This window comes from Lissotriton vulgaris, chromosome 12, assembly GCF_964263255.1.
Source record: "Lissotriton vulgaris chromosome 12, aLisVul1.2, whole genome shotgun sequence".
NCBI lineage: Eukaryota > Metazoa > Chordata > Amphibia > Caudata > Salamandridae > Lissotriton > Lissotriton vulgaris.
The window spans coordinates 733,897,020-733,910,378 of record NC_141700.1 but is presented as its reverse complement, the minus strand read 5'-3'; the positions used below and the strand labels follow the sequence as shown (position 1 = coordinate 733,910,378).

At 42.2% G+C, this 13,359-nt stretch overlaps 1 pseudogene; it reads right to left on the bottom strand.

The window, feature by feature from the left end:
• Positions 1 to 2,501: 2,501 nt before the first annotated feature.
• Positions 2,502 to 2,849, bottom strand: LOC147678433 (ras-related protein Rab-39B pseudogene; annotated as a pseudogene).
• Positions 2,850 to 13,359: the final 10,510 nt, after the last annotated feature.

Below are 13,359 nucleotides of genomic sequence, written 5' to 3'. Positions count from 1 at the left end.
AGTGCGCTCTGCTCGGGGAAGGCTCACAAACCTTCAGTCTGCACCAAACACGTGTCGATGGATTCGGGGGCGTTCCCGGCGTCGCGTGACGTCGGCAAAAGCCAAAGAATCTCGGGAACGCCCCCGTGTCTGGTCCGGCATTGATGGACAGGCCCCTCGTCCAATGGCTAGGCTCCATTTATGGAGCTAGCCAATGGGACGGGGGGCGTGTTCCATAGTGCCTTACTGTACTCAATAGATTTCTCTGGAGGAGGAGCCTAACGGCTCCGCCCCCCAGCGAAACCTAAAAAGCAGAGACAAAGCGTGAAAGCAGGAATTAACAAAAACCTGCATGACTGAAATTACGAGGCAGGAAGTGTGTGGTGAGGATAAAAAAGGCATGAGGTAGAATCAGGACTATAGAGCGTTAGAATTTGGTAACTGAATCTTCAATAAAGTCAGCCTCTGGCTTCTGAGCAAAACTTTGGGCCAGGCTCTTATTCTTTTACAAATTAAGCACTGCCTTGATGAGTCGGTCAGCTCAACCCTGTTTACAGTTTACCCGATACCAATCCTTTATGTGGCAAGTACTCAAATTAATTATTATTTCCAGCTGCATATATACCAAACAATATTAACCATCCACGCATGTATGCCAAATATTAACCCACCCAGACTACAGCCAATCCAATTTAAAAAGAAAGGCTCTGCTTTGTGAAGAAACCCGGGAGACCAGGAAGTAATGGTATCCAATTCCAACAGCTCTATGAGGCCAGCTTGCAGGGGTATATACAAGTTATATTAACATGCACTAAAGACTTCCACGGAGCCTGCGGGCAATTTCCCAGGGGCTCCTGTGAAAGTGAACTTTCTCTCTATCGCCCATCGGTCTATTCCTCCATCTCAGATTTTAAGGTATTATTCAATGTTTTTTGTCATCATGGGGCGTGAATTAGCAGAAAATCGGATATAACATATAAAGCTGTTCTTAGCAGGGGCCCCTAAAGTATGTTTGCCCGGGGTCCCCTAACCCCTTAAGATGACACCGGCACTGCACCATTTCCTGCATAACCCTTACACTCAGCACTACCACGGTTCACTACAGACATGCTCGCTCGTTCTCCTCCTCATGCAAGGCACCCTCTCTCTCCATGTCGTTCTCGTCGTCTGCTTGTTCCTGCGCCCACCCCGTCTCTCATTCCCCCATGGCCACCCCCTTCGCTCCCGAACCCCCTCGCTTCCTGCGCCTCCCCTCTTGCTGCATACCCCCTGCTTGTTGTTCTAACCTCTTTGTGCAGGACCCATCCTGTGTCAGGAAGCCGCGAGGAAGGCTCAGTGCCAAGAGCCTTCCTCACAGCTGAAGCGCCAAGGTGTACAGAGCGCTGAGAGTGCATTTAAGTTCATAGAGCGGCGCAGGGCACGCTGGGTAATATATGCCAAGGGGCTCCCACCTCCCTATTCGGAGGGTGTGGGGATTGTAAGTAAAACAAGTGGTGTAAAATGACCCGCATGATGTTGTCTCTTGTGAATGTGACAGTGGTGATTAATCTGTAGTGAATGGTGACAGTGCCGAGTGAGATGAATTCTGTAGATGGCGGGTACCGCGGAATGTGAATGCGTCTATATAAAGGCTGACTGGCTGCTACGCATGACGAATTCTAAAGTGAATAGTCACTGTGACGATGGGAGGGAACGTTATAATAAAAGAGTTTGGGGACCTTCAGCATGAATGGAGACTGGTGAGCTTGAAGACGTGCAAAGTGAATGGCGAATGCGTGCTCGGCGTGAGAACGAAGTTTATAGGGGATATTTACACCTATTATTGCAAGCGTACAGGAAAAAAAATACTGTATTTGATGTGCTTCGTGGAAACGACTAATACTGTGTATTAGAGGCAGTATCACTCGTCAGTTTAAGCCCCCGCACTATGCTAACCCGAAGGTGACTGTACACTTTGGCTAAAGGGTTTTTAAGAGAAGTGGTTTTTCACACTGCTCTGAAGACTAATGCTCAATCTAGAACATAATAATCATCCTTTTATTCTTATTCACATTAATTTTGTCGTTGTTATAATTATCAATACTAGTAGTAGTAAATACATTTCACGGGTGGGGTTAACCCATCTCTTTCTTCACCCTGCTCCCCTCCCCCCCCCCCCCCCCCCCAAAAAAGCCTCTTTCAAAGCACAAAGGAAGCCTTGACAATTAGAATGACCCACTGGAAAAACAGGATGTGTACATTTCTTAGACAACATCATCAAAAGGAAAGGAAAGACTTGTGGTATTGTGTTGACAGGGCTACTTTTCAATTGTGTTGATAAGTAGGGCTTAATAACAGAGCAGTGCGCATTTCCTTCTCTGCCACAAAGCTGAAAAATAAACGACCCACTTCCTTGTTCTCCAAAAGAGACCTATAGCGAAAACTTGGAGATTTTGTGACATACTTTGTGGAATCTGAGGCCAAATGTTGAGGGCATATCATGAATGTGAGCGCTTGGGCAGAGCACAGTTCTGAGTCTGTTTTTAAGGCATTGCACTCTCCAAAACAAAGGTGGACCGATTACTCCGATCAAAGACCAGGAGAGCACCAACAGCATTACGATAGAAAGACCGTGTAATGCACCTGAAGCGCTCCTGCCCCGCAGTGTCCCACATCTGCAGCTTGACCCGCACGCCGGGCGCCAGCGTCAGCATCTTCACGTGGAACTCCACGCCCAGGGTGCACACCGCCTGCTCCAGGAAGGACTTCTCGGTGTAGCGCTGCACCAGCGACGTCTTCCCCGCCGTGGCGTCCCCCAGCAGGATGACTCGGAACTGGTAGTGCCAGTCGGCACGGACGGGGGCAGGGGAGGTGCGGTGGTGGCGGTCCATGCCTGCAGAGCCAAGCGGTGTTTGTAGCCTGGGGGGGCCTGGAGCGGCCCGGGAGAGGTCCAGACGGAGCCGCTGTGTCCCGCCCGCCTCCATGGAGCTGTGTCCAGGCTCAGCCTCCAGGAAAGAAGCGGGAGGGGGCGGGAAAGGGGGAGGAGAGAGCTGACGACGGCCGGCCGGGGCAGAAGGCGGGCATCAGAGAGAAGCGGGAGGGGGCGGGAAAGGGGGAGGAGAGAGCTGACGACGGCCGGCCGGAGCAAGCGCGGGAGAGAACGAGGGGGGCGGGAGGGGGGCGGGAGAGGACGAGGGAGGCGGGAGAGTACACGAACGGCGGGAGGGGGGCGGGAGAGGACGAGGGAGGCGGGAGAGGGGCAGCTAGGAACAAATAAGGAGACCCGAGCAGCAAGGGAGGTGCCGGCAATGCCGGAACAGACTCGGGGGCGTTCCCGGCGTCGCGTGACGTCGGCAAAAGCCAAAGAATCTCGGGAACGCCCCCGTGTCTGGTCCGGCATTGATGGACAGGCCCCTCGTCCAATGGCTAGGCTCCATTTATGGAGCTAGCCAATGGGACGGGGGGCGTGTTCCATAGTGCCTTACTGTACTCAATAGATTTCTCTGGAGGAGGAGCCTAACGGCTCCGCCCCCCAGCGAAACCTAAAAAGACCCTTTTCCTAAAAAGTTAGGAAACTCCGCCCCCAACCTCTTAACACTAATGCTATCTCAACTCTGCTGACACTGTCATCACTCTTCTTGTCCCATCCCACTCTTCCCCTTCATCATTAACGCTGTCCCCTCTCAAATCACCGCTGAAATGTGCAATCTCATCAGGTCGTACAGCTCCTTTACAACTACCAATCACATAGGCTTTAAGTGGAGCTGGTCCCAAAACAGATTTTCAAATGGATTTCTATTGGGCCATGTGTTCATGTCCTTTAATGTAAAGGTAAAAGAATTGAATCATTTATATTTCTCATCAATGACTGTAATAAACCCTAAGGGAATCCATGTCAACAAAGCAGCGTCTGTTTACATTTCACATACTTTACTTCATCGCGCATACCCTAAGAGTATTTGCTTTCTCGAGATGTGTTTCTGTGGTTTTATTTCTACACATCATTTGACTCTTGCATGGCACATATTGTGAACTGAGTCACCTCCGTGTGACTGGATGAGTTCAGGTTATAGGTGGGTGTTTATGACTTGGCATGATTGAGAGCCCTGAAGCATGTCTCTCACAGTGCCTGTCATTGGCTCATTAAGGTATTCATACTAAATGCACATCCATCCAATCCTGGATGTCTCTGCAGAGTGCGCAGAGTGATGATCATTGGCAATTGTCAATAAAAGCTACACTTGAGCGCGTGCAGCCAGAGGCTGGGTCTCAGCTAGATTTTCATGCCCATCAGCACAAGGTGGAAGCCAGAGTTCGGGGGCCATTTTTCTCCCCACATCTTTATGAAATCCTTTATTTGCATTTCTAGCTTAATGTCTTTCCTGTTCAGCACCTACTCTTCAATCTCCTTCTCTTCGAATTTCCTTTCATCAGTGCAGAAATGACATGGTCTCAGCTGGATCCGGCAGCTATTATTGAGCCGTATTTGGGCCGGCATCAGTAAAATATGTACCTTGCCCACACCAGGACTCATATAGCAGCTGCATGATGTCTGCTTTCCTTTCAAAGTAACACCTATATGGGATGAGGGGGGTTCTTCTTTTCTTTAGCAGCTGGGTCCACAACAAGGTCTTACTTATAGGGCCAGCAGCCCCTGTTGGTTCCAGTGGCAACTGGCTGTGGTTAATCTTGAGCCTAACAAGTACATGCCAAAGCAATGGAGGGAAACAAATGCACTCAGCTTGCTATCGCTTCACAAGTGCTTCAGAAAAACTATGATTTGCAGGCATGTTTGTACAAAAACTGAATCTAAGAGCTACGCATACAAAGTAAAAGTATCAGATATATCTGACTGTATGATTGATTTTACTAATAATGATGTAAGTAACACTTAAAATATAGTTTTATTAGATGGTTCTGTGCTGCTGTTAGTCAGCCATATGTTGGTTGTCAGACCACTTTACATCACATAAACATATTATACAGAGATATATGAAACATAGTAGTGTGTAAATCAATGTGGAGGGAATATTACAAGTAGGGTTACAACCTGTAAAAATTACATATCATTAAATACTATTAGGCATTATATGTTAAGGGTACTCGAGCGGCGGTACTCAAAGTACGGCCCGCGGGCCACTTACGGCCTGACAGGCCTTTCCATGTGGCCCTCATGGAAAACAACAGCAGTCATGGATTCTGCACCATTTCTGCTTTTGTGATTCCTCAGGCCGCATTCGCCGAGAAAAGTATCAAAGGGGTATGCGCAGACAATCAGTGTCTTGTATGCTCACCTGTGCCCCCCGCCTTCATCGGCCTCTGTGATGTCATTTGCTTACGTTGGGGCAGAGGGAGAGGCTTTTCAAAGAAGGCAGGCAGGTTGCTGGCTTTCTTTTTCAGCACACTTACCTGCCCTTATCCTCACCTATCTTGCTGACCTTTCACGGACAGTGAGAGGAGGCAGCATCCCTTCCTTCAGGTAACAACAGGCACCCAAGATCACTGCTGCAGCCAATATATTTTTTTCATGTAATGTTGGGTGCGTGCATGTGTGAATGTATGAATGTTTGTGTATTTGTGAATGGGTATTTGTATGTGTGTGCGTGCATGAAACAGAATGTGCATGTGTGTGCCTGCCATATCTCTGCTGGACATTATTGGCTGCCAATGATATGCCTAATTGTTTGTAGAGCCCAAATCTGCAAACAGAAGTGGGCCACAAGCCGGTCCCTGAAATGTTCATGGCAGTGCACCAATTTGTAAAAATTTGAATTCATAAGTTCACAAGTAGCCTTATGGTCTAATAAGGAAATGTTGATAGGAATAAGTCATATAGATGTTCGAGAATGATTGTGCTACTGGTTTAAAAGAAATTGCAGCAGACAGCGAAATATTTCTCTGGAAACAAGTTGACGATGATGAAAATAATGCATTGAAAAAATCAGGAGAAACATGAGATGTGCATAGACAGCTGAAGTGTAATGAATGATGCTCTTTTTCTTTATGTAAAGTGCATTATTCCCATGTACTTGTCTCTCTCATGTACCTTGTGTGCCCAATGCATTGTTTCATGCAGAAGTATCACACATAGAAAGCTGGGTTCTGCTTCCAGGCTTTGCAACAATTTGTTTTGTGTTTGACTCACAGAATCTCACATCAATGGAGAAAATCGTTCCTGGGTTAGTTCTGCCTGTTCGGCTTTACAATGCATATAAAATGCAGCCGTAATACGATATAATTTAATTGTCTTTTCATTTGCTTTTGAACGGAGTATAAATATTTAATCACTCCAGTTGAAGGCGATTTACACTCCCAACAATACGTTAATTATATGAAAGTTAAAGATAGTTTGTGATTTATTACAATTGAATGCTTCATGTTTACCTGTTTAATAAAAGTGTGCACCTGCAAGGAAAAATGCCTCAGTTGTGAGGGAATAGCCCCAAATTGTTAGTAGTTGGAAATTATCAACACACCTCATGTGTTCAGAAAATACTGAAGCCCATTTTCTGAGGCTGCAATGCACAGAATATATGTTTCTCTCAGAGATTTCACAACATTGACAGATTTGCAATCCTCCAAAAGGTTTTGAAAGACCCAAATACCACTAATTTGCTGAGTAGAGTTATTTTTGGGATTCTTGTAACATTGTTCACTGTGACAGAACCAATTGGGCAGCATACATGGGGTGTGTTTGCAGTTGAAACTCTGTGAATGCCTAGCTCTTTGAAAGTTTTGTCATTGTTAAGAGGATGGTCCATTGGGTTTTTGGGTATTCCGAATGCAAAATGCCAATTCTTATGCTTTGTATATTAGTGTCAGGTTTCCACAGCTTACAATTGCATCCAAACATTCAAAATCCACGTACACAGTATATAAGCAGGCAAACTGCTCTTCAAACTCATAGGGGGATATTTCTAGGATTTTGCACCATGATTGCATCACAAAAGTATTTTTCCAATTTACTTTTCAGCGCTAAACTAGTTTAGTGATGGAAATAACGTGAAAGTAATGGAAAGCAGCGCATAGTGTTGTTTTGCATTACTTAGCACCAAGGGCGCTCACCATGGGTGGTATGGGTGTTACCATGCAACCACCCTAGGTTTCTGACGCTAAACCCTATTTACTAAATAAAGTAGACAGGGTTTAGCATCAGAAAATGACGTCCTTTTGAAGTAGGCGCAACAAAGAGAAATGCTTTCCTTTCTCCTTCCTTTTCCACCTTTGCACGTGTGCTGCACTTTACAGCACACATACAATGAGGGGAAAGAGTTAAAGTCAGTCTATGCATTGTATTTTGTACTTGAAGGGTACCCTTCCAGTGCAAAACCTATGCTAGACTCCTGGAGACATCTTTGCACTATGACGCAAATGTGCCTGATTTCGGCAACAGTGCTAGGGAAAGGGGAGGCGAGTGCCATATTTCTGTAAATATGGCGATCTCCTCCTCTCTCATTCTCATGCACTCTGGGCCTGATTCACAGAACTAACTTAAGACAAAATCCTAAACTTACTACTTTTGGTATTCACAGAAGTTAGGAGTTTGTCTTAAGTTTGTCTTAAGACAGACTTAAGACAGACTTAAGACAAAATCCTAACTTAAGTCTGTCTTAAATCTGTCTTAAGACAAACTTAAGACAAAATCCTAACTTCTGTGAATACCAAAAGTACTAAGTTTAGGATTTTGTCTTAAGTTAGTTCTGTGAATCGGGCCCTACATGATTTGTGGCTGCTGTACTGCTCTGCGTGAATAAGTGGTAAATCTGGCCCACAGTTTCACTTCTGCCAAGGAATTTACAGGGAAGTACGACCTCTTCCCCTACGACTATCAGAGGGTGATACCATCTCTGCCCCAACGACTACCAGAAAGCAAGACCATCTCTGCCCCAACGACTACCAGAGATAAGGGTCTTCCCTGCCCCAACAACTACCTGAGGGCAGGACCCTTACTGCCCCAAATACTATCAGAGAGCAGGACCTTCTCTTCCCTAACGCTATCAGAGGGCAGGACCCTCTCTACCATATGTGGCCTGCCAGAGTTATTAATGCAAGTGGCAGGCTGTTTTCCTGAGCCACTATTTTACCTGTCTGGGGGATATGGAAAGGGATTTGAGGTAGTGGATGCACTGTACAAATGTGAATTTACTTTATTAAGAAAGTGTGGTCTCATGTTATGTTTTTCTTAATTCCACTTATGCTCTAAAGTAGGTAATGGCTGTACATGAGACATGTGATACCAAGATGTTTCATTTGTGAACACTTATATCTAATTATAAGCTTAAATGCATGATTACATTTAAATATGTCAAAACATGCAGCAAGAATGAATCACTCAATGTGGACATTTAAATCTTTTAACACCAAGTTTTATTTTCATACATGTTCCCTCCAAATAGCAGCATTCTATTGTCACCTCATTGATTGCGTGCAGAGCTCTGTAACTAATACAGGGTTGTGTCATCGGTCGTGCTATCGGTATTGAACACAGATCCTATTTTCCTGCAGTGTTCATAAGGAACCCAACAGAAATGGCATACAGCCCAGTAACAAAATCTTGCAAAAGACCCAGATCATACAAAGTGAACACATGGTGTTCCAGGTTTCGTGGGAAGAATATCTTTTTGTGGAATGTCCAAAATCGAAAGCCACTTGTCTCCTTTGCAAAGAAAAGGTTATTGTCCTCAAAAGATATAACCTGGAGAAGCCTTATAAAACCCAGCATTCTGACTTCACAGAAAACTTCCCAATGACCTCAACACTGCGTTCTTTGAAAGTGGCATCACTGAAGCAAGTCCTTCTATCCCAACAAAAGCTCTTTCTGTGCCAGATGAAAGAATCTGAGTATGTGATGAGGTATCCTTTCAAATATGCTACTTGCCTGCAAAACAGAAAAAAAAACATTTACAGGGGCCAAACTGGTTAAGAATATTTTTCTTTTGCAGCAGACATTTTATTTTCCAACTATTCTCATAAAGGAAATATGGGCATTTACAATTGTCAGATTCCACATGCACACATATAGTTGAGTCAATGAGTGACAATGTTCTAGAACAGGCCATCAATGCAGTAAAACTGTCCCCATTCATTAGCATTGCTTTTGATTAGTCAACGGAATTGGGTGATGTGGCTCAGTTAATGGTGTGGGTGAGACATTTAGAAGAAGAAATTATTCCCAAGAAAGAGCTCCTCTGCCTTTTGCCAATACATGGTCACACAAGAGGAGAGGATGTATTGACCAGGATGTGTATTTTCTTCAAATCTTGTCACCTGCCATTTAACAATCTTGTAAGTATCACTACAGATGGGGCACCCTCCAGGAGTTGACATGAGAGGGTCTTTGTATCTCTGTTAAGAAAAAAATCTTCCATCTTCCACTTTCATTGCTCATCACAGCATAATCTATCAGGAAGCATGGTGTGCGAAAATAAAACCAGGACAACTAAATGATGTTATGAAGAAGGTAGTAAGAATTGTTAATTTTATTCGAGTATCAGCACTCAACCATAGACTTTCTAAATTATTGCTGAAGAATGCCGAAACTGAATATGTAGACCTGTTTTTGCATACTGAAGTTAGGTGGTTGAGCAAAAGTAGAGTTCTAGTAAGGTTTATTATTTTGCTTCCAGAAATTGAACAATTTGTAATCGGTCAAGGAAAGTCCTTACCAGATCTGTATGACTTGCAATGGCTCTTCATACTTCCTTTTCTGTGTGACATTTCCTCACATTTCATTGCTCTCAATCTGGCACTTCAAGGTAGACAGAAACTTGTTTCCTTAATGTTGAGTGCCATATATTCCTTCAAAAGTAAACTTGACCTGTTCCGAGAGCAGCTGGACGATGGTGATCTCGCACAATTTTAAATTGCAGGCCTTAATCCAGAGGATTAAAAAAGCTCAGAAAATGATGTTGAGTCTCAATCTATGTGCTTATCTGAGGACGTTTCTGAGGACATTAAGAGGCGATTGCTCTCAGTTTAGAGTTCTCACCCCACTTTTCAGGCTTCATCTATGGATGGTTAGTGCAAGGAATCTTGAAGCTGTGGAACTTCTTGGTTTGCAAAGGGCACAATCTGAGATGGAACCACTTGACATGCAATGCAGCTCTGTGCTGGAGTGCTTTTTTTGGGGGAAGGAACCAAAAGATTTCAGACAAATTGTGCCCTCTGACAAATTCTGTTCTTTTTACTTTGGCGCAGAAAATACTTTGCATGTTTGGCTCCACATGTGTATGCGAGTGTTCCTTTTCCACAATGGGTGTTCCAAAGAAAAATAAAGAAAGAAACAAACTGACTGATGCACATCTGGATCACCTCTGAGACGTGCACTTTCTGAAAAGGTTCCAGAGTACAAGAAATGAATTGCGGACATGAAGTGTAAAATTAGTGTGTAAACTCTGTGCCTTGGAATATACTTTTCTGCATTATGTGTGCCTTTGTACTTGCTGGTCTATATTCACTAAAATGAGTTCAAATCAGAGTGACACTTTCTATGCATCATCTAGATTGGGAGACTTGCACTACAACTTTCTCACACTGGAGAACACTCTGTATGTCTTCTTCACTTAATCTCTTCATGTTTGATGTGAAGGAACTACTCTCCAAAATTGCCAGTGATACCCAATAATCAGAAAGCATTAAATACCTAATCAGAATGCTACTTCTTTATCAGAATAAAATACATTTTTAAAAGAGTTGGGTTGAATGTACTTTCAATTGACAGAGCTTAATCATTCTTTCATCAAAGTGTGTGATTTAAATCACAAGGGGCACATTTTCCATGAATTACTTGAGCATCTTTTAGAGTTTACATTTCAAACCTATCCACATGTTTGGTTCATGATGCAGTATTCTCTCAATTTTGAAATAATGAAAATTGCTTATCTGCAAAAAGAGTGTTATTAAACCTCCACCTTATAGAGCGTGACATATTCGGTATGAAGTCCCGAATAAATATAACTGAGAGTAGTCACGGCAATTAATTCCAGTAAAGGAGGTAAAGCCCCAGGACCCGACGGGGTCCCGATAGATCTTTACAAACATGATCTGGCCGGTATAGAGACAAAATATCGACTCCAAAATATCGACTGGACATAATATCGAGTTTTAAATATAGACTGGACAAAATATCGACTGGACATAATATCGACTACAAAAATATCGTTTTTCAGGTAAGTGAAGTAATATCGACTGTATAAAATATAGATAGCAAAAATATCGATTTTTTAATAATATATAATATTTTATAGTGTATTTTTATGTAATAATATGTGTGAATAGTGTGTATTAATGTTATTAAATATTTTATTACATGAATTTTGTTTTGATAATAATTGCGTAATGTAATTCTGTAGCGGGTTGTGGGTTTATAGGGGAATAGGGTGGGAAGTAATTTAATAATAATTAATTAATTAATATATGTTTGTTAATATTTTTAATTAATAATTAATTGATAATTAATTAATATTAATTAGTTAATTAATTAATATAATTTTAAATATATTTTGTATTAGTAAATAATTGTTAATTAATTAATTGTAATTAGTTAATTACATTAATTAGAGTACATTTTTTATATATATAATTTTGTGTTATTTTTAAGTAATTAATTTTGATAAAATAATATTAATTATTAAAATAATTACACCTAATGTTCTAATATATTTACTTTATTGTTATTGTTAATTAATAATTAATTGGTAATTAAATAATATTGATAAATTTTGGGTAAAGGAGCATTTTTAGGGTTCAGGGTCAGTTTTCAGTTCATGGGTAAAGGGGTATTTTTAGGGTTCAGGGTCAGTTTTCAGTTCATGGGTAAAGGGGTATTTTTAGGGTTCAGGGTCAGTTTTCAGGTCATGGGTAAAGGGGTATTTTTAGGGTTCAGGGTCAGTTTTCAGGTCATGGGTAAAGGGGTATTTTTAGGGTTCAGGGTCAGTTTTCAGGTCATGGGTAAAGGGGTATTTTTAGGGTTCAGGGTCAGTTTTCAGTTCATGGGTAAAGGGGTATTTTTAGGGTTCAGGGTCAGTTTTCAGGTCATGGGTAAAGGGGTATTTTTAGGGTTCAGGGTCAGTTTTCAGGTCATGGGTAAAGGGGTATTTTTAGGGTTCAGGGTCAGTTTTGGGTTTTTGGGTAAAGGGGTATTTTTAGGGTTCAGGGTCAGTTTTGGGTTTTTGGGTAAAGGGGTATTTTTAGGGTTCAGGGTCAACAAATAAGATTTAAAAAAATTATTTTTATTATTTTCATTTATTATTTTATTATTATAATTTAATTTAAGTCGTTTTAAGTATATTTTAGTAATTAAAATTTAATATTAATTTAATTTAACACTGTTTTTAATAAAGTCGATATTTTTTACATCTATATTTTTGTTAACGATATTTTGTACTCGATATTTTTGTACTTACCTGTTTGTAGATACAAACTCGATATTTTGACTGTCGATATTTTGTCCACGATATTTTGGCAAGTCGATATTTTGTCAGTCGATATTATTTCAGTGATCCGATCTGGCCCTCTGGAGCCCATTATTGACCCAGGTCTTTAATGCTGCCACCGATTACTCCACCCCGGCAACCTGGAGTGAATCAATTATTATTCCTATTTACAAGAAGGGAGACAGAGGGGAGGCCAAAAACTACCGCCCTATCTCCCTTTTAGATTCCTCCCTTAAAATTATGAGCCGGGTTCTATTGCTACGCCTGGAGGAGTGGGCGACCGATAATAATATCCTGGCACAATCCCAATATGGTTTTAGAAAGGGCTTGGGGACCATTGACCAGTGCATCAACCTCAACCTTTTAATAGGGAAATATACTAAGGTTAAATCCGGCTCCTTGTTCCTTTGTTTTGCGGACCTCTCTAGTGCCTTTGACCTAGTGAACCATTCCCTGCTGTGGACAACCCTTCTCGACATGGGAGCACCCTCAGCTATTATCCATTTCTTAGCTAGGTTATATTCCAATCTTTCAACCCAGATTCGATATGGACCAGCAGGAGAGTGTACGAAAAAGATTATGGTAAAATCAGGCATAAGGCAGGGGTGCGTATTGGCCCCCTTGCTTTTTTCCCTTTTTATTAATTCTATGGAACAGGAATTAAAACAGGTCCAAGCTGATGCACCGCAAGCAGGAGGCCTACCTATTCCAGTGTTGTTATATGCGGACGACACTGTTTTATTATCTAGAACCCCAATCGGCCTCCAGCGGCTAATGAATTGTTTTTATGATTTTATTCAGGGTAAGAAACTTAAAATTAACAACTCCAAAACATTCATAATGGTATGTGGCAAAAAGGTGAACCACCTTAAGTCTTTTCATTTTAAAGAAAACAGAATTGAGGTTGTAGATAACTTCTGTTATCTGGGCATTACTTTTAATAGTCGGGGCTCATGGACACCAGAAC